Raw genomic sequence first — 18,681 nt, forward strand, 5'->3', positions numbered from 1 at the left:
GCAGGGAGGCAGGGGAAGGGGGTGTGGGGTTCTTCAGGGGCAGCAGGAAGCTACGTGGGCAGCAGGGCTAGGGAAGGTGGGGGAAAGGGACTGCGGGTCAAGAGTAAGGGAAACTGGCAGGGCTGGGTGGGACAGGAGGCTGCAGCTTAGGAGTGAGGGGTATCAACAGGGACGGGGGGTCTGCAGGTTGCGCGTGAGGAGCAACAATATGGTCCAAGGGGCAGGATACTTTGGATCAGGAGTGAGGGGCAGTAGCAGGGCTGGGGGGGGTTGTGGCTTGGGAATGAGGGGTAGGGGTAGGGCATGGACATATCACTGCCCCACAATCATATACCCCCTCTCCCTCTTCCCCCCACAGGTATCCTTTTTTTCAAAAATGGAAATATGGTAAGTCTCATTTAAAAACCTGGGCACACCTTGCCAACGCACATGGAGCAGGGCACAATGTAAAGTACTATTAGTATAGAAGTATCCAGTATAAGCCAGACTGTGTGTTAAATTCTAAAGAGCACCCCTGCTAAGATGGAGAGGAGGGCTGACAGTGACTAAACACAGAAGTTCCCAGATGAAAAGAGAGCAAACTAAGTAGTTCCTCTGTGTAACTGAGTTACAGACATGCTCTGTACTTTGAGATCCTACAATAAGCCGACCAGTAGCCATTCTCTCAGGGTAAAAACATGATGGTAAGATGGGGAGAGGGGCTCCATAGCTCACAGAAATAACACAGCCACAGGGGAGGCAGCACAACAGAACAGACAGAACAGAGGGGGCACAGAGTCAGCTGCATGATCTCAAACAAGTCATGGCCCCTCTCAGTGCTTCAGTTTCCCCTTGAATATGCTGAGCTTTGCCATGTAGATGTGCTTTGTAAGGCTTCTCTGGCTGACAAGTGCTAGTACAGCATGCTAAAGCCTATGGAGTAAATGGGGGAAGGTAAAGCACAGCCCAACATCTTTGAACAGCTTTCCCTAGTGTCCAATGTGGAAACGCTTTGCTCTTTTTATAAGCTCAGAAGCACCTGGGGGAAGCCTGAGAAGCAGAGGCAACAGAGAGGTGATTTCCATGGGCATTTGTACATGACATGGTGTTTTGTCCTCGTTGATTTACTGCACCTTTAAAATTTTAGCGACACAGTTCTGTTTGTACAACAAGCTCTTTTGAGCAACAGAAGTCCGGTGTGTCGTTCCCCACAGACTCCAGCAGGGGGAGCCAAATACCAATCTACCCCCCCCCCCATGTCTTTCCTAATGAATTACAGCAGGAGGCGCATGTGAACCAGCCTCCACAGTCTCCACCCCCTGTCCCCACCGCAAGTCTCCAGCTAAGTCCTCCCCATCCCCCGGCATAGTCACCTCAAAACCCTGTCACTTGCACCCACCTGGGCTAGGGCCAGTCTCCCAGGAGGCAACCCCCATGGTGATCCTGATGACAAGCTGTGTGAATCATCCCATCCTGTCTCTTTCTCTTCCACCCTTTACAAAGTAATGAGAATTTATATATATGAATTTTTTTTTAACTATATAACTGATATGATATCAGAAATGTACAGCGTGGGGTTGAGACCGGCAGGATGGTGGGTGTTGCTGCCCCAGTTGGTTGGCGATTGTGGCTGATGGTGGTGGCAAGCTCTTACTTTTCTGGCTTTTTAGGACTACATTTCCCACCATTCCCAAGCTGCCAGGGCTTGGAACAGTTTCCCTGGGGATGCGTAAATATGGGGCTGCTTCCCTCACTCCCTTCCCTACCCATGTTCCACTGTGAACATGTTTGTGTAATGCGACATACAGCTTTTGGAGGGATTCATAGATTCATAGACATTAGGGCTGGAAGGGACCTTGAAGATCATCAAGTCCAGTCCCCTGCCCCAGGGGCAGGAAGTCAGCTAGGGTCAAAGGATCCCAGCAAGATAAACATCCAAATGTTTCTTGAAAGAGTCCAGAGTAGGTGCTTGCACCACTTCGGGAGGAAGTCTATTCCAGGTCTTGGGGGGCTCGGACAATAAAAAAGTTTTTCCTTATGTCTAGCCTAAAACGGTCATGGAGGAGTTTGACCATTGGTTCTTGTTATCCCTTAGGGTGCTCTGGTGAACAGACATCCCCCAGATCTTGATGCATACCCCTTATGTATTTATAGGCAGTCACCAGGTCCCCCCCCTTAGCCTGCGCTTTTCCAAGGTGAAGAGTCCCATGGCTCTCAGCCTCTCTTCATAAGGCCTATTCTATTGCCCTCTGATCATGCATGTGGCTCTCTGGACTCTCTGAAGCTTCTCAACATCCTTCTTGAATTGTGGAGCCCAAAATTGGATGCAGTACTCCAGCTGCGGCCTCACCAAGGCTGAGTACAGTGGGAGGATGGCATCCTGAGAACATAACATAACATGAGAAGCATCTATGGATGCAAGCCAGAGTTTTGTTTGCTTTACCAGCTGCGACATCAGATTGATGGCTCATGTTCATCTTGTGGTCAATCCTGACCCCAAAGTCTTCTTCAGCCGTGGTGCTAGCAAGCGTAGCACTGCTGAGCCTATAAGTATGCTGCAGGTTTTTTTTCCCCCGAGGTGGACCTTACATTTATCGGTATTGAACATCATCAGGTTTTCATCCGCCCACTTACTAAGTTTATCCAAGTCAGCCTGGATCACTAGCCTGTCCTCAGGTGTGGATGCTACACCCCAAAGTTTAGTGTCATCAACGAACTTGGCCAGTGCGCTTCTGACACCAATGTCCACATCGTTGATAAAGATGTTGAAGAGAACCGGTCCAAGAACAGAGCCTTGGGGGACACCACTGGTCACAGAGTGCCATAATGATTTGTACCCATCAACTACTACTCTCTGGGTCCAACCTTGGACCCAATTTCCCAGCCATCAGACTGTGGTGTAGCCAAGGCCACATTTGGCCAATTTTTACATAAGGAGATCATGGGATCCCAGATCAAAGGCTTTTTTGAAGTCCAGATATATGATGCCAATTTCTTCTCCCTTATCCAGGTGATATGTCATCTGGTCATAGAAGGAGATGAGATTGGTCCAGCAAGACCTACCCGCGACAAACCCGTGCTGGCTGTCCCTCAGGATGTTGCCATCAGCTAGCTTATCAAGAAGGGTCTCTCTGATAATTTTCTCCAGAATCTTACCGGGGATTGAGGTCAAGCTGATTGGCCTGTAATTCCCAGGATCTACTTTCCGTCCTTTCTTGAAGATGGGCACCACATTGACCTTCTTCTAGTCTTCAGGTACTTCACCTGAGCACCATGAATTCTTGAATATTTTTGCCAATGGTTGGGCTATGACACCTGCCAGCTCCTTGAGTACTCTGGGGTGTAATCTGTCAGGACCAGCTGACTTGAAGATGTCCTGCCTCTCAAGGTGTTCTTTACAAGATCTGCATCGGTGCTGGATATAGATACGCCCTCACCCTGGACGTCCCGCGTCATGCTAGGCAGAGCGGTCCCTTTGGGCTGATGAAAGACTGATGCGAAGTACCCATTAAGCAGGTTGTCTTTTTCCTGGATGTCAGTTATCAGTTGTCCCAATTGGTTCAGCAGGGGTCCTTGCTTTTTTTCCGACTCCCTACATATCTGAAAAAGGACTTTTTATTATCCTTTATATGTGAAGCCAGATGGAGTTTGGTTGCAGCCTTGACTTTCCTGGTTCGCTCCCTGCAGGCACAGACCAGTACTGAGTACTCCTCCTTGGTGGTGATTCCAGCCTTCCATCCTTTATAAGTCTCTCTTTTTAGGTGTAGGAGGTCCTCAAGTTCCCTGCTGAGCCAAGGGGGTTGCTGCACACTTTTGATACCCTTCCTCCAAGTTGGGATGGACAACCCTTGTGCTGTCAAGATCGCTCTCTTGAGGAGCAACCACTCCTCTTGGACTCCTCTTCTTGTCAAGTCATGGTCCCTTAGGGACTTAATAACAAGTCTCCTAAGCTTGTTGAAGTCAGCTTTCCTAAAGTCAAGGATTTCTGCACTGCTGACCGATTTGTCAGCTTTGCGATGGATAGTAAAGGTAAAGTAAAGGTGATAGTAAACTTGTGGTCACTATCACCCAGCTTTCCACTGATTCTTACGTCACTGACCAGAATATCCCCCTTTGGCCAGTACCAGGTCCAGCAATGCTTTACCACTTGTCGGCCCATAGACTTGAGTCAGGTAGAGCTCGTCCACACATGCGAGGAAGCTTTCCAACTAATCGGATTTGTCCAAGTGCTCTTCCCATGAGATGTCCGGGTAGTTAAAGTCTCCCATAACAACCATGCACTGACAGTGCGCAGCCTCAGCCAGTTCCCTGGCAAATTGCTTCTGGTTCTTGTTTGCTCTTGTTTCTGGTTAGGAGGTCTGTAGTAGACTCCTACCATGATGTCCCCTGTGCCACGTTCCCCACGTATTTTAACCAGAGGCACTCCAGTCATCCTTCCTGGGTGCCAATGTCAATTTGCAGGGATGGGTAGCTTTCCTTGACGTAGACAGCTACAACCCCACCTCTTTTATCATATGCACAATCTCTCTTGTACAGGGTATAACCATCTATACCTGTGGCCCAGTCATAGGTGGAATCCCACCAGGTCTCCGTTATCCCTATGAGATCATAGTTTTTCTTGCTTAGCAGGAGAACCAGTTCCTCCTGTTTGTTCCCCAAGCTCCTGGCATTGGTGTACAGATACGTAAGTGTCCCATTGGAAGCCCTAGGCTTCCTTGCATTCCCAGACAGACACCATTCCAGGGCGGGGGTAGGAGTTGATTCCCTTGGGTGCCCTAAGCTGCTGGTTATGCAGTAGTTGCCTAGTGGGCTTGCATTGACAGTTATCCACCCATCCCCCAGCAAGCTTAGTTTAAAGCCCAGTCAAGCAGATCAGCCAGTCTGGCTGAGTAGAGCCTCCTCCCCAATGGAGTGGGATGGAGGCCGTCTCTTCCCAGCAGACCACTGACTCTCTCACCAAAAAGTGGGCTGTGATCATGGAAGCCAAAGCCTTCAAGATGACACCAGCTCCAGGTTGGATCAATGGGCAGACAAAAATAGGATGCAATTCAACAAAGATAAATGCAAGGTACTCCACCTAGGGAGGAAGAATCCCAAGCACAGCTATAGGTTGGGGGATGACCTCCTCAGCAGCTCAGTGGCTGAGAGGGATCTTGGAGTCATAGCTAACTCCAAAATGAACATAAGCCGGCAGTGTAAATAAGCCATCAACAAGGCCAGTCAGACCTTGTTGTGCATTAGCAGATGCATGACCAAGAGATTGAAGGAGGTGATGCTCAACCCTCCAGTTTTGGATGCTGCACTTCAAGAGGGACACGGAGAATCTGGAGAGGGTTCAGAGGAGGGCCACTCACATGATTAGTGGCCTCCATAAAAGACCCTATGAGGGGATGTTGAGGGATCTGGATCTCTTTAGCCTTCACAAGAGACATCTGAGGGGAGACCTTGTAGCCACCTATAAGTTTATCAAGGGACGTCAACAGGGAATTGGAGATGCACTATTTACCAGAGCACCCCTAGGAGTAACTAAGAATAATGGGTGCAAACTAGTGGAGAGTAGATTCAGGTTAGACATTAGGAAGACGTTTTTTTACAGTAAGGGTGGCCAGAATCTGGAATGGCTTCCAAGAAAGGTGGTGCTATCACCTAACTTGGAGGTCTTCAAGAGGAGGCTTGACAGACACCTGGCTGGGGTCATCTGACCTTGGTCCTCTTTCCTGCCTGGGGCAGGTTCGGACACGATGATCCTTTGTGGTCCCTTCCGACTCTACAATCTATGAATCTATGGCACCACCACCACAGTCTCTGGTTTACTACCTCAATCCTCCTTAGCCCATAGCCCGAAACTGGAAGGATCGAGGAAAACACCACCTGTGCCCCCAACCCCTTAAGCCCTGCTCCCAAAGCCATGTAGCGCCTCATGACCCGGCTGGGATTGTTCCAAGCCATGTCATTCATGCCCACAGGGATAAGGAGCATAGGGTAGTGAGTGGTAGGTGGGATGAATGGGATCCTCTCGACTACATCCCAGATATGGGCTCCCAGGAAGCAGCAGACCTCCCAGGCTAAGGGATTGGGGCGGCAGATTGCACCCTCAGTCCCCCTAAGGAGGGAGTCTCCCACGACAAACACTCTACGAGTGGACTTAGGGAGAGCAGGGGCAGTAGCTGACGATGAGCCTGCATTGCCTGCAGGAGCTGGCAACTCAGCAGGCTCTACTGGGGCTGCAAGAGGTTCGTACCGGGGGCAGGGGGGGGGAGTGGTGTGACACCACCTTGGTGCAGTGAGCCTTGGGGCCACTGACCACCTTGGTCCAACCCCCCTGGCTGGACAGCATGGGAGATCCCCGAGTCCTCCCTCGTCCTGGAAGGTGACCTTGGTCTACCCTCCGCCTCCACGGGGTGAAGGGCCTAGCAGTAGGAGTCTATCTCCTGCTCGCCATCCCTGATGGCACACAGTCTCTGGACTGCAGCCTGGAGCTCCTCTATCTGGCACCTCAGAGACTCCAAAGTGGAGCAAACCTCACAAGGGGAGGTGGCTATGCTTCTGGTCTCACATGCCTGGAAATGTGCCAGGCAGCCCCTACAGCCGAGAGCCAAGGGCTCTGTCTGCGTGGAGCCCGGAGCCATGGGGTCCATCTGGGTGTTGGCCTCTGAGGTGCCAGAGGGGGACACCGCAGACTCCAAGGGGATCCTCGGGGTGCGGTGTGTGCCCATCTGCATTGTGCCACAGTAGTCTGGCTACTGATGGGACTGCCTTCCCTAGGGCTCACAGGCAGGGGCGCAGGCCTTCCTGCTTACCCTCCTGTGCAAGCTCCTGTGCTAACTCACGTGCCAAGCTGACAAGTGTGCCTGTTTGCATGTCCTGTTCAAATGGCTCCCTGGGGGCTGGGGGGGTGTCCCTCCTTGGCTCCGACTCAGCTGCCCCACAGCTGATTGAATTGGGGGTCCCTCCCTCCCTGCTGCAGGCCCCACCTACCTCTGGCTGTGTTGGGGGTCTGGGTTTGAGGTCCCACTGGGGGGTCCTGGGGGGCCCTAGGCTCAATGGGGGCACAACAGGCTTCTGCCCATGCATCTCTCGCCGGAGCCAGGGGACAAACTGTTGTCAACTGTTTTTGATATGGTTGGTTTTTGTTGGGCTCTGGGTGGAATATACCCTCCAACCCCCAACCACACTCCTAAGGCAGACTTCAGGCTGTTCGCTCACCCCACATCCGCCCACCTGCCATCAGCTGCCCCAACCCCGACAAGAGGTATATTTAACCCTTCCACCCATAGGACCATAGGTGCCAGCATGTAATGAGCCCTCCCCCTCCCCACAAACTGCTGCCAGCCTCGTAGCAGGAACTCCCTACCCCAGTCCACCTTCCCCCCTCCCCTGCTCATCCCCCACCCCCGTCTGCTACCTTCCACTGCACACCCCTGCAGACAGACACAGATGTTTATGTTGTAAATTGTAAAAGAATTTATTGGAATGAGAAGAAAGAACAAGCGCTGTACTTGTTGTCAGCAGCAATATGTGCAGCCAAACAATCCTGCACAAGAGCCACCTGACCAGCTTCTCCTTGTGCATATGGCCTCGGTCCTTGCGCTGTTGCCCAGCCACATCTCTGTCTGGCCACCATCTGTCGCGCTTCTTCAGCCCACAACTCCCTGAAAACCTCTCTGCAGGTCTCAAAGATGTTGTGCAACATGCAGGATGCCACTACAAAGGCCATGATATTTTCTGGCTCCAGCTTGAACCAGCATGTAAGCGACCTTCATCGTCCTTTCAGTTGGCCAAAGGTGCATTCAACAGCCATCCTGCAACTGCTCAGACTGTAGTTGAAAACCAGCTTCTGTGGGTCTGTAATGTTCCCTCCATAACGCTTCATGAGACAGGGCTTTAGGGGGTAGGCAGCATCCACTAATATAACCAGGGGAAGGGCAACACCACAGATCACTGTCTCATGGACTTCAAGTGTATAATGTCCTTTCTCCACGAGGCCATGGAGCGGGGAGTTTCTGAACACACACACATCATGTGTGCTGCCAGCCCACCCGGTAAAAATGTTCATGAACAAGCCCTGGTGGTCCACCATGGCTTGCAGGATCATGGAGGCAAATCCTTTCCTCCTGAGGGTGAAACCATGAGCATGTCGCAGCTGTTCGGAGGCTGCTTACAGTTCCCAGGTGACAGGGACTTGCAAGAAGAACCAGAAGTCACCATAGACTTCATAGCAGTGCCAGTGTCCCCCCCAGTGTCGGTGGTTGTGGATGAAAGCTATACGCTGTTCTCTTTCAGGGTTGGATAGCTCGTAATATAACAGGTGCTGAACTATTTTGGGGCTTTAAATGTTTGCAGCTGGCATGGGCAGTGGCAGCTGTGGATGTGGTTCCCAACTGGGCACTGGTAAGTTTTGGGCAGTACGAATGGTCCCCCATTCTTGCAGCATCTGTTTCTGTGCCTGCAGGCATTTTCTTCACAGCAGAGTGGGGGTGATGATGATGTGTATTTTCTTCCTCTTGGGGGAAGGCACTGTCATAAAACCAGGCAGGCTTTTTCCCTTTGTTTACAAGCTGCCGCGACCTATGGTGGCTGGGAACAGACCCCAGCTTGCACTGCATCAGAGCGCTACAAGGGTATGCACCGCAGGCAGCGACGCTCCTGAGGAAGCTCACTGGAGGTTTTGGTGGAGAATTCATAAGACAGAGCGTCACATGCAAATGCCTGGCAGGACAAACTCCAGGAGTCCCTGGATTCTGATGATGGAGGAAATGCGAGACAACACGTGGCGTTTGGTATACATGGCCACCGAGTCCCATATTGAATTCCAGAGGTCACAGAGCTTTTTAAGTGATGCCATGCAGAGATGGGAGAAGCACCTTTTTAAAAAATGGGTACCACCCCAGAAAGGGAAAAGTAAGTCCATGAACAATGCATGTTCCCGGTGGCTAGGAGGACATGGCAGCACTGGCAGCGGTGGGAGCATAGCAGCGGTAAGCGGGGAGCTCCCGCAGATGCTGCCAGTACTGTCAGCGACGGGGGGGAGGGGTGCGCCGACCAGGGGTTGGTAACCACCCATAGACACTGCCAACATCGTCCTCAGCAACCAGTGACAATCACTGACCTGCTGATTAGCCGGGGGGGGGGGGGGGCAAGCAGCGACCGCCTGCACCTTTTCATAGTGGGTGCACTGCCACACTCAGCAGGTGTCCATGCACCCCCTACGCATCGCCAATGAGTAGGCTTGCCTCTGTCCAGGAGGTACCTAGGAGCATTACAGTTGAGCCTGCTCCCCCCAAAGCAGTGGGGTCAGAGGAAAGCTGTACGACTGCCAGCAGGGCCAGTCAGCCACCGCTGCAGTTCAGGGAGCCAGGTCCAGTTCAGGGTGCTGGTGGGGTGAAGGCAAAGAAGCCCAAGTAACTGACTACTTACAATACTGTGGTCCTTATAATAAAACCTCATGGTATCCTGGCTTTCAGCATCTGCCTTCATTATCTTTGAAGGCCTGACAAAATCCACCCTCGCACGGCTGGGTGGAGAAGGGAGATTTCATTCATTCTTTGCATCCATTTTTGTTTTCGTTTTTCTGCCTTCTGGTTTTCCTGGCCATGTGTTGCATGGGGAAGGGGCTGGTAATCTCTCTTCCACAGGTACACAGGGTGGGGCTCCATGGCTGGGGGCTTGCTCAGCAACTGCGGGCTGGCTGGCTGGCATACATATATAACAGAAATGTTCCCCACGTACCTTGTAGCATTACGCGCGCACACGTGCGTGCGTGTGCGCGCACACACACACACACTTTACCCTAACTGCTTAGGGAATGCCCGCACAAGCCTTGCTTGTATTTTGGAAAACTACACACTCTGCAAAAGCCGCCAGTGTTTTATGCCTGCACAGTCTTTTTCTCCCTGCCTACGGTAGGGGAGCAGGGGAGGCGAGGGGTCTGTCAGGCTCACCCCTCAATGTGTAGGCCTGGCTTGTACACAAGCATTTTGCAAAACTTTTCCTGCCTTCTTTTCATGTTCTTTTCCAGCCTGGCACCAGATTGCCTGGTTTTTTTGGGCACCAAAATGAAGCTGGGTCAGGGAAGGCAGGGAAACTGTCCCACTCAACGCCTATAAATTGGGGGAGCAGCGCTCGCACTGCAGATAAGACACAGCTAAACACCAGAGGCAGAATGAATGCAAATCCAACATTCGACAAATAAGATTGCTGGCTGCTGAAGGGGGGTGCAGTGAATCTTTCAGTCCCTGGATGAGCACAACTCTGCGACATGAGACTTGAAAGAAAGCGGCACCATTATGTATTAATTGATAAGCGACACTTGTCTGTCCCGGGGGGGGGGGGGGGGGGGATTGCTCTCTGCAACTTTCTTATAAACTAGGTGTTGAAACTTTTGGGTTTTTTTAGTTGGTGCATGCTGGTTTTCAATTAAAAAGCCTATTGTCTTTCTATGCTTTCATGCTAGCTGCATGCTGTGCCCAGAAGAGGAAGAACCTGAGGCCACTTCCTTCAGCATTCTCTGAACTAGATGCTGTAGTATGTATTACTTACTAGCCAAAGTACCTGGCTTCGCCCAGGTTGCAGTAATCAAATTTTAATCATAGAATCATAGAAGTAGGGTTAGAAAGGACCTTGTAGATCTTCAAGTCCGACCCCCTGCCTGGGCAGGAGGAAAACTGGGTTCAAATGACCCTAGCCAGGTAGGCATCAAGCCTCCTCTTAAAGACCCCCAGGGTAGGAGCCAGCACCACTTCCCTTCAAAGTTGGTTCCAGATCCTAGCCACCTTGACTGTGAAGTAGTTCTTACGGATGTCTAATCTAAACTTAAGAAAGCAGGTTCTATTGAGACTTGAACTCAGATTGCTGGATTCAAAGTCCAGAGTGCTAACCATTACACCATAGAACCAGGTAATGTTATAAAACCAAATATTTTATAAATAAAATATTTCCCGCTACTAAGATGTGGGCATGTGGCAGGCCACACTTTTGCCACTCAATTGTGTACATGTAGCACTGAATGGCTCCAAAAATCTTTCCCTTGTTGATGAGATTCATTGATATCTTCACTTTTTGTTGGAATGCTCTTTCAGATAATCACGCCAATCCTGTGGTTTTTGGCCTGGGATCAGTTCATTAGTCACTTCCACCCAAGCTGGGCTGCAGGTGAAGGTAATGAAGAGATCAGGGCAGCCATAGTTTCACAAATATATCATGGCATCCTGGAGTGAGCTGATGCATGTAGCAAGGCCCACATGTGAAACTGGAAGGCAAGATGACCAATTAGCAGCATCTCCATCATTGTTCACAGCATCCCTGAGATGAACATAGTTTTCAACTCCGAGTTTCTTTTGGTTCATTCAAATGAATCTCAACCTTTCTGCTTCAATTTTGGTGTACATGTCCACAGCAAATTGGTGGAAGAGATCTTTGCATCACAAGATGTGACTGAAACTTTTAACTCGCAGCATCATCCTGTAGGCATAAAAGTCCATGGCAGAAATCTTCTTTCAAGTTGGCAGCCCTGTTGCCGAGTTTGGGTTTGTTTGTCGCAGTTTAAAATAGTAACCATCATCACCCGCCAGAAAATTAGTGGATGCTAAAGTGCATCATATGATCAACGTGTCTTAGGAACAACTCCCTCCAGAGAATTGCTGAGTTGCAACACAATGTCTCTATTGACATGTTGTTCACCAGCCAAAATGACAGCCACTTCCGCTGTTGTGAGTGCATTGAAGCACCACTCATGCTCAACAGCTAGAGTTTTGTCTGCATGAATGACAACATTGTACTCTGGAGTCATCTTCTCCATGGCACACTTGAAACTGTAAACATTAGTTGTTTTCCTGGTGGAGCATGTCTTGCAACTGCAACACCACCTGCAGGTTGGTTTGAATGACAGTGTTGCAACACTGTTCAGCCTGCTTTGTATTGTCACCCATGAAGAGGGTCTGTAGGAATTCGGGCTCTTCATTTAGAGGTGGCATCAGACTGCCAATCTGATGATAAACTTGGCCCTGCACTTTAAATGTGGGTACATAGCCAGATTCTCTGATGTCTTTTGTGGTGTCAAAAGATGGCATTTGGATGCATGAGCTGCATCTTCTAACGTTGCTTTGGAAATTATGTGCATCTGGAGTGGTGCCTGTCAACAATGTATAAAGGGGCTCAGGAGGATCATTCATTTGGGGCAGTTGAACCTTGCCACTGTTGCAGCATATCCCTGGAGCTTCTCCTTTCTATCTCATTGCAAGGCAGTGGCTGCAAGAAAGCTGGATTGTAGAAGAGTACAGAGTTTTCTTTTTCCCCTCCAGGGTTGGTTCCTGGCTGCAGCTACTGCTGCTCTGTTTCTTGTCTTGTAACCTGCTATGCAGGAATCTCAGTTGCTCTAGATGCAGCCATTGCTGCTCTGTTAGTTTGTCAACTTGCTGCTCTGAAGTCTCAGCTGCTCTGGCTGCAGCTTTTGCAAGTCAATTTTTGGCAAGTTTGCTTCTTGGAGGTTGCCTTACAGGGAATGCCTGTCACAACCCCCTAATCAGTCCCTGAGAAGGCCCTGTACACTTTTCTTCCTGGACCTTCCTTAAGCCCTCATTCTGCCTGCGGGTGTTCCCAGGTCCTGGTAACCAGTCCCAACCACAGCCCTTAAGGGAATACTCCTAAATGCAGAGGCTTCTCCAGCTGTACTGGTTGACCTTGGCCAGGAGCTTTGCTAAAGAAAGTTTCACACATGCAACTGTATACTGCTTCCTGGGGCTGATCTGTCACAGTGTAGTGCGCAGGTTTGTTATTACCCTGAAATAGAATAGTTTTCTGATAGCATACTGTTAGGTTTACAATAATTTGGATTATTAAGAAGTATTAGCTTTACAGTTGAATACAAGGCATGACCTGTGGCCTAGCAATGCAGCTGACCACAAGGCAGAATGATAGCTAGGCCTTTGCTTGTGTCAAGTAATCATTTTAACTGCACCAAGCATTTTCTGAGTTAAAAAGTGAATCTGGTGTCTGTGTGCTAAAAATCAGCTACAGCAAGAAATAAGATAAGACAGAGAAACCATTGTTTTAAACTTACTGGTTGCATCCTTGAGAAGTATCTTCTACTGTGTAAGGTTTTGCTAACATATTATAATGTTACTGTTACTTAACTTTTAGCTTTTAAAAGTGCTAGTTCAGCTTAATAGAAATATGCTGTTACAAAGATTTGTAGAGCACCGCCCCAAGTATTGCTTTTTGTTAACCATATAGTCTTGCTTTGTTGTAAGAAGTATAAAAGATTGCCTCACCCTTGAGGGGGGGCCATTTTGCTTTTTGCTGGCTTTATGGTCTTTGCTCGAGCAAATAAACAGCTGTCTTTCTTTACCCGTGTTGTCTGTCAATCAAATTACAGCTAGACAACGGACCTTAGGGAGGTTTCTCCCACCACAACAGGGGGTTATACAGTATAGACTTAAAAAAACAGCAAAAAAATTTGAGCCAAATCAAAAAATTTGCATCCAGGTGCATACCCCCAGGGTCCCCTTGGTATGCATGCAGTTTCAGGTCTCCAGGTATCATGGTCTTGGTGCTCACACACAGGCCCTTTTATTAATATAGACATTAAATTTCTGTAATATAGACTGATATATAGAGCTTTATGAGTTTTTAATACTGTGCCCCCGAACCAGCTCAGAGAAGTGGGGGGGGGGGGATACTGGAGAAGCAGCATGCCGCCACCACTGCACCCACCCCTCCCCGATGTGACCTCTGCCAAGCCCCTCCCAATGCAAATGCCTTTTAAGCTTCTCATGCCCCCCTCCCCCCTAGGTATAATTCTAATACAATAAAAAGCTGGCCTCACCCCCTTCCCACCCTAGTCCTTGTCCTTGGAGGCAGTGGTGGCACTGGGCTCACCTCACACCACTCCAGCCTCACCACCACATCCAAGAGGTGACCGCACACCTCCCCAACAGTGGCACTGCTTAGGGAATGGACGGGCCAAGGGCGGACCCCCACAGTCAGCTAGATCAGCCGAGGGGGACCCCCCCCCGACTAAGGTGGCACCAGTTGCCCATGCCCCTCCATGGGCAGACGGGAGCAGGGGGAGAATCCACCCCACCTGCCCCTGTCCTATTTGCTAGTATCAGTAATAATGTGTTATACTATATTGTATTAAAGCACTGCATGCTGATTTTCAAACAAATTCCTACCCTCTTTCTTATGCTCCCTCCCTCCTATTCTTAGCTACCATTCCCTTGCTAGTTGCACACGGCTTCTGAAGCAGAAAGAGAAGAGGAAGAAGCAGATGAACCTGACAACACTTCATTCAGCATTCCCTCAAATAGTATACTATTATATAATATAGTAGACTTTTATTATATAGACTTATATTGTATATAGCCTAGTGTCTATAGACTCATAATATAATCAGCACAGTAGACATAGTAGCCAGTTCTACCAGAGTATCTTTCAGCTAAAAAAAAAAAAAGCAATCCTTGATCTGTGCACAGTTCTAGTGGGAAAAGCAGCTTTGGAGTTAACACTGACAAGGAGTTCCTTCCTCAGGTCTGATGCCAAGTAATTCTGTACTAGGGCCTCAGTCCCTCTTCCCTGCTCCCTGGGGCACATATACACACACAGTAATCATAATAAGTAAATGCATACCTATATAAATACAGGCCCCCTCTCCCCAGTGCTATCCCATGGCTCCCTCTCCCTGTTGCACTCATGGCTGGTGCCTCATTTCACGGTGCTTATGGCTGTTTGGGAGCTACCATGATACATTTTATTAATAATAAACATATATTATACACAGCCCGCTCCTTCACTGTTACATACAGCCATAGAAAGTAATGCTTCAGGGGCCTTAGCACCCAGCCTCTTGCTTGGGAAACCACTCCTCCCTAGCATTGCCATGGGGCAAGAGGCAGCACACACACAACTTCCTGAGGTACAACAAAAAAAAGTGCTTCAAGAAAACTGTGCCTTGCAAGGTGCTTCCTTTAGTCTGGAGTGAGTGCACTGAGAAATGGTCACTCCTTCCTTGTTACAGCCACAGACAGTAATGCTTTGATTTGTACTCACAGTTGTACTTGAAAAATTGCTTTGATTTGTACTAGATCCCCTACGTAGTCCCTCTTTGCCCCTCCCTGGCTTTGACTTTATCAGACTGCCTTTGGTTGGGGAAAATTTCCCTCCCTGTGTGCACGTGTGCGCGCGCACACACACACACACACACACACACACACACACACACACACACACACACACCCCTCTAAATGCTTAGGGTGCTCCACTTTCATCATGGCTGATAGCTTGCTCAGCAACTGCTGGCTGGCTGGCAGAAATGTAGCAGAAATGTTCCCCAGGTACCTTGTAGCCTTCTCCTGGTTAGTGGCCATTTCTCTGCTAATGAGCAAGCCCCTCAATCCCTCCCTAGGTCCCTTTATTCCCACGGCTGGGGCTTCTGGCTAGGGGAAAATTCCCTCCCAGTCTCCCTGTTGCACCCTGGGGTGTTATCACCACACACTGCTGAGGCTTCTCTTCTTTCTCCTGGAGTTTTTTCTCCTTCCTTGTTACAGCCATGCTTCACCACTTGACTACCAATGGCATCCATGGTGGGCCTTTGAATCCTCAGGCACAGAAATCACCCCCCCCCCCAATCACACACATACACACTTCCCTCCCTGTTGCCCCATGCCTGCCTGTGTGCTCTTCTTAGCAAACGGTGGCGTTTTACCCATTACTAGCCATATGCCAGCCTCCCGAACTCCTTCCTGGTTACTGACCACATGTTAACTAATGAACAAGCTAACTCCCCGTTGCCCCATGGCAGGGCTCTCCTATCACCCTGCTTCTGACTGGTAGGTGCCTCCCTGTTACAACCTGGGCTGGGGCAAAATTAATTATTGATTACCTTACCAAGGGCATGCTTGAGTGGGTGGGTTTGCCTGCTGTTCTCAGTGAATGCTTGTATTGATACAAAATGTAACTCACTCGGTTTTGTTAATGAAAAGAAAACCAGAAGGGTAAATAAATAATGGATTGTTGAACAATGATTCCTGTGACTGTCTCTCTTCTTTTATGAAACTAGGAGGAAAAATTTGCCTGATAATACACCAAGTACTTACTAAATCGCTCTATCTCTCTGCTGCTTCTTTTGTGGGCACAGTCCTCACCTCTCCAGACCCACCCCACCCACTACACAGCCGCACAACGTATGCCAAGCTCCCCATGAAGAAAGAAAAACCACGAAGCAAGCATACCACACATATAGACAAAAAAAAAATAAAAAATTACAAAGCTTTATTACAAAACTTTAATAAAAAAAAAAAGGGGAGTGCATAGTAAAAAACAAACAAAAAAACCCCCAACATCTAAATAATAAATAAAATAAATACAACAAATTAAATAGTAAAATAGAACAATAGTATAAAAAAAAAGTTGGGGCAGGATTCTTAACTTACTAACTTTTAACTACATCAGCACTTTCTAAATAAGAACTCCTTCTAAATGGTCTTCCTTATTGTTCTTCTGTGAGATTTCTGCAGGAAGGTTGGGGGGAAAAAAAAAAAAAAGAAGAGGACAGGGTCTTGGACAAAAGTCCAAAAACTGACTTCTTGCTCCCCCCACAAAACTGTTGCCCTGCAAACCTGCCACGTACAGGGTTGGTAGGACATTACCTATGTAGTCACCCAAGAGGATTTGTACCCTGTACCTGGGGCGGCAGTGGGTCTGACAGGCAGCATCCGTCTGGACTATTTGCCATGGTTCTGCAACGTGAATGAAAATTATAAGAAATCTGAAGGAAGTCTTTAGGGGGTAGGTAGGGTAGCACACTCCAAACTTTTTATATTTGTAAACTTACCATTCTGGTGACGCCACTGGGATCCGCAGTTCTGAGTGCAGCAGTGAGCGCATCGGGCGGGAGGCATCACGTATACAACTGGTGGCAGCCATGGAAAAATTAACAATCGGGTACTGTGACACAGGGAATTGGTCACCCCTCCATTTCTCTTAACAATATTATGATCATTAATATTATTATACCTGGACCACGCGCTATGCCATGCCCTGAATACCTACGGTCAGCTGTGGAGGAGGAGGAGGACGGTAAAAACAAACAAACAAACCAACAAACAAACAACCCACACAGAAAATACAAGTCACAGTGGCACCTACTGGCTAAAGACTTGAACTACAGAAATAGAGCAGTACCACCTGGTGCCAACAGAAAGTAATTACAAGTCCGAGTCGCTGACTGTTTGCACAACATGAATCCATGGATTGGAGTGAGGTAAGTGAACTCGACGCAAAATAAAAGGTCCTAGCAGTGTTAGTTTACATGCTGAAAAGTCTTAGAGCGGTGGGAAATCCCAATGGTACGCACACACACACACTTGCATTGGTGTAAATGGGAAATCTTGTGTCATCTACAACCACCCCATGTGACAAATAGAGAAGAAAAAGGCAAGAGGGATTAGGCAGGCCAGTCATAGCCCCCTCTGTGCCATCCACAGTTTCATAAATTCATAGATGCTAGGGCCAGAAGGGACCTCAATAGATCATCAAGTCCGACCCCCTGCATAGGCAGGAAAGAGTGCTGGGTCTAGATGACCCCAGCTAGATGCCTATCTAACCTCCTCTTGAAGACCCCCAGGGTAGAGGAGAGCACCACCTCCCTTGGGAGCCCGTTCCAGACCTTGGCCACTAACTGTGAAGAAGTTCTTCCTAATGTCCAGTCTAAATTTGCTCTCTGCTAGCTTGTGGCCATTATTTCTTATGACCCCCAGGGGCACCTTGGTGAGTAAAACCTCACCAATTCCCTTCTGTGCCCCCATGATGAACTTATAGGTAGCCACAAGGTCACCTCTCAACCTTCTCTTGCGGAGGCTGAAGAGGTCCAGGTGCCCCAGTCTCTCCTCATAGGGCTTGGCCTGCAAGCCCTTAACCATACAAGTGGCCCTTCTCTGGACCCTCTCCAGGTTATCCACATCCCTCTTGAAGTGCGGCGCCCAAAACTGCATGCAGTACTCCAACTGCGGTCTGACCAGCGCCCGATAGAGGGGAAGTATCACCTCTTTGGTTCTGTTCGTCATGCATTTGCCGATGCACGATAAAGTGCCGTTAGCTTTTCTGATGACTTCGTCACACGGCCAACTCATGTTCATCTTGGAGTCCACTAGGACTCCAAGATCCCTTTCCGCTTCTGTTCCACCAAGCAGGTCATTTCCTAGGCAGTAGGTGTGCTGGACATTTTTCCTCCCTAGGTGCAACACTTTGCATTTCTCCTTGTTGAATCGCATTCTGTTGTTTTCCGCCCATATGTCCAACCTGTCCAGGTCCGCTTGTAGTTGTTCCCTGCCCCCCAGCGTGTCCACTTCTCCCCACAGTTGTGTCATCCGCAAACTTGGACAGAGTACACTTCACTCCCTCATCCAAGTCGCTGATAAAGACGTTGAAGAGTATCAGTCAAAGGACCGAGCCCTGCGGGACCCCACTGTCCACACCCTTCCAGGTCGATACCGACCCATCCACTAGGACTCTCTGGGTGCAACCCTCTAGCCAATTCGCCACCCACCAGACTGTGTAGTCATCCAAGTCACAGCCTCTTGTTTACTAGTATGGTGTGGTTTACCGTATCCAAACTATCCCATTTGCCCCCAGTGCCTCCAACCCACTGCACCCCTGTCCTTGGTAGTCACCCCTGCTGCAGGGCTTACACCCAAACAGAGGGTCCTT

The 18,681-nt window shown here is 49.1% G+C and overlaps 1 protein-coding gene and 1 non-coding gene across 16 annotated transcripts in view; both read right to left on the bottom strand.

Moving 5' to 3' along the window:
- The window catches only part of CNGA2 (cyclic nucleotide gated channel subunit alpha 2), a 77,061-nt gene that overhangs the window by 40,299 nt on the left and 18,081 nt on the right, over nucleotides 1-18,681 (bottom strand). For 10 of the 15 annotated variants that reach the window (XM_019487960.2, XM_059732703.1, XM_059732702.1 and 7 more), the window contains 2 exons: nucleotides 16,808-16,885; nucleotides 16,658-16,712 (listed from right to left, as the gene is read on the bottom strand). The exons of 4 other annotated variants lie outside the window; for them this stretch is intronic. The gene's annotated coding sequence lies outside the window, so the exon portion shown is untranslated. Of the gene's footprint in view, nucleotides 1-1,378; nucleotides 2,400-16,657; nucleotides 16,713-16,807; nucleotides 16,886-18,681 lie in introns of those variants that run through there. One more of the 15 variants, XM_059732698.1, reaches the window with a different exon arrangement.
- On the bottom strand, nucleotides 10,802-10,873 carry TRNAQ-UUG (transfer RNA glutamine (anticodon UUG)). The gene has a single exon. It is a non-coding gene; the product is annotated as a tRNA-Gln (tRNA).

Source organism: Alligator mississippiensis, chromosome 8 (assembly GCF_030867095.1).
Source record: "Alligator mississippiensis isolate rAllMis1 chromosome 8, rAllMis1, whole genome shotgun sequence".
Lineage (NCBI taxonomy): Eukaryota > Metazoa > Chordata > Crocodylia > Alligatoridae > Alligator > Alligator mississippiensis.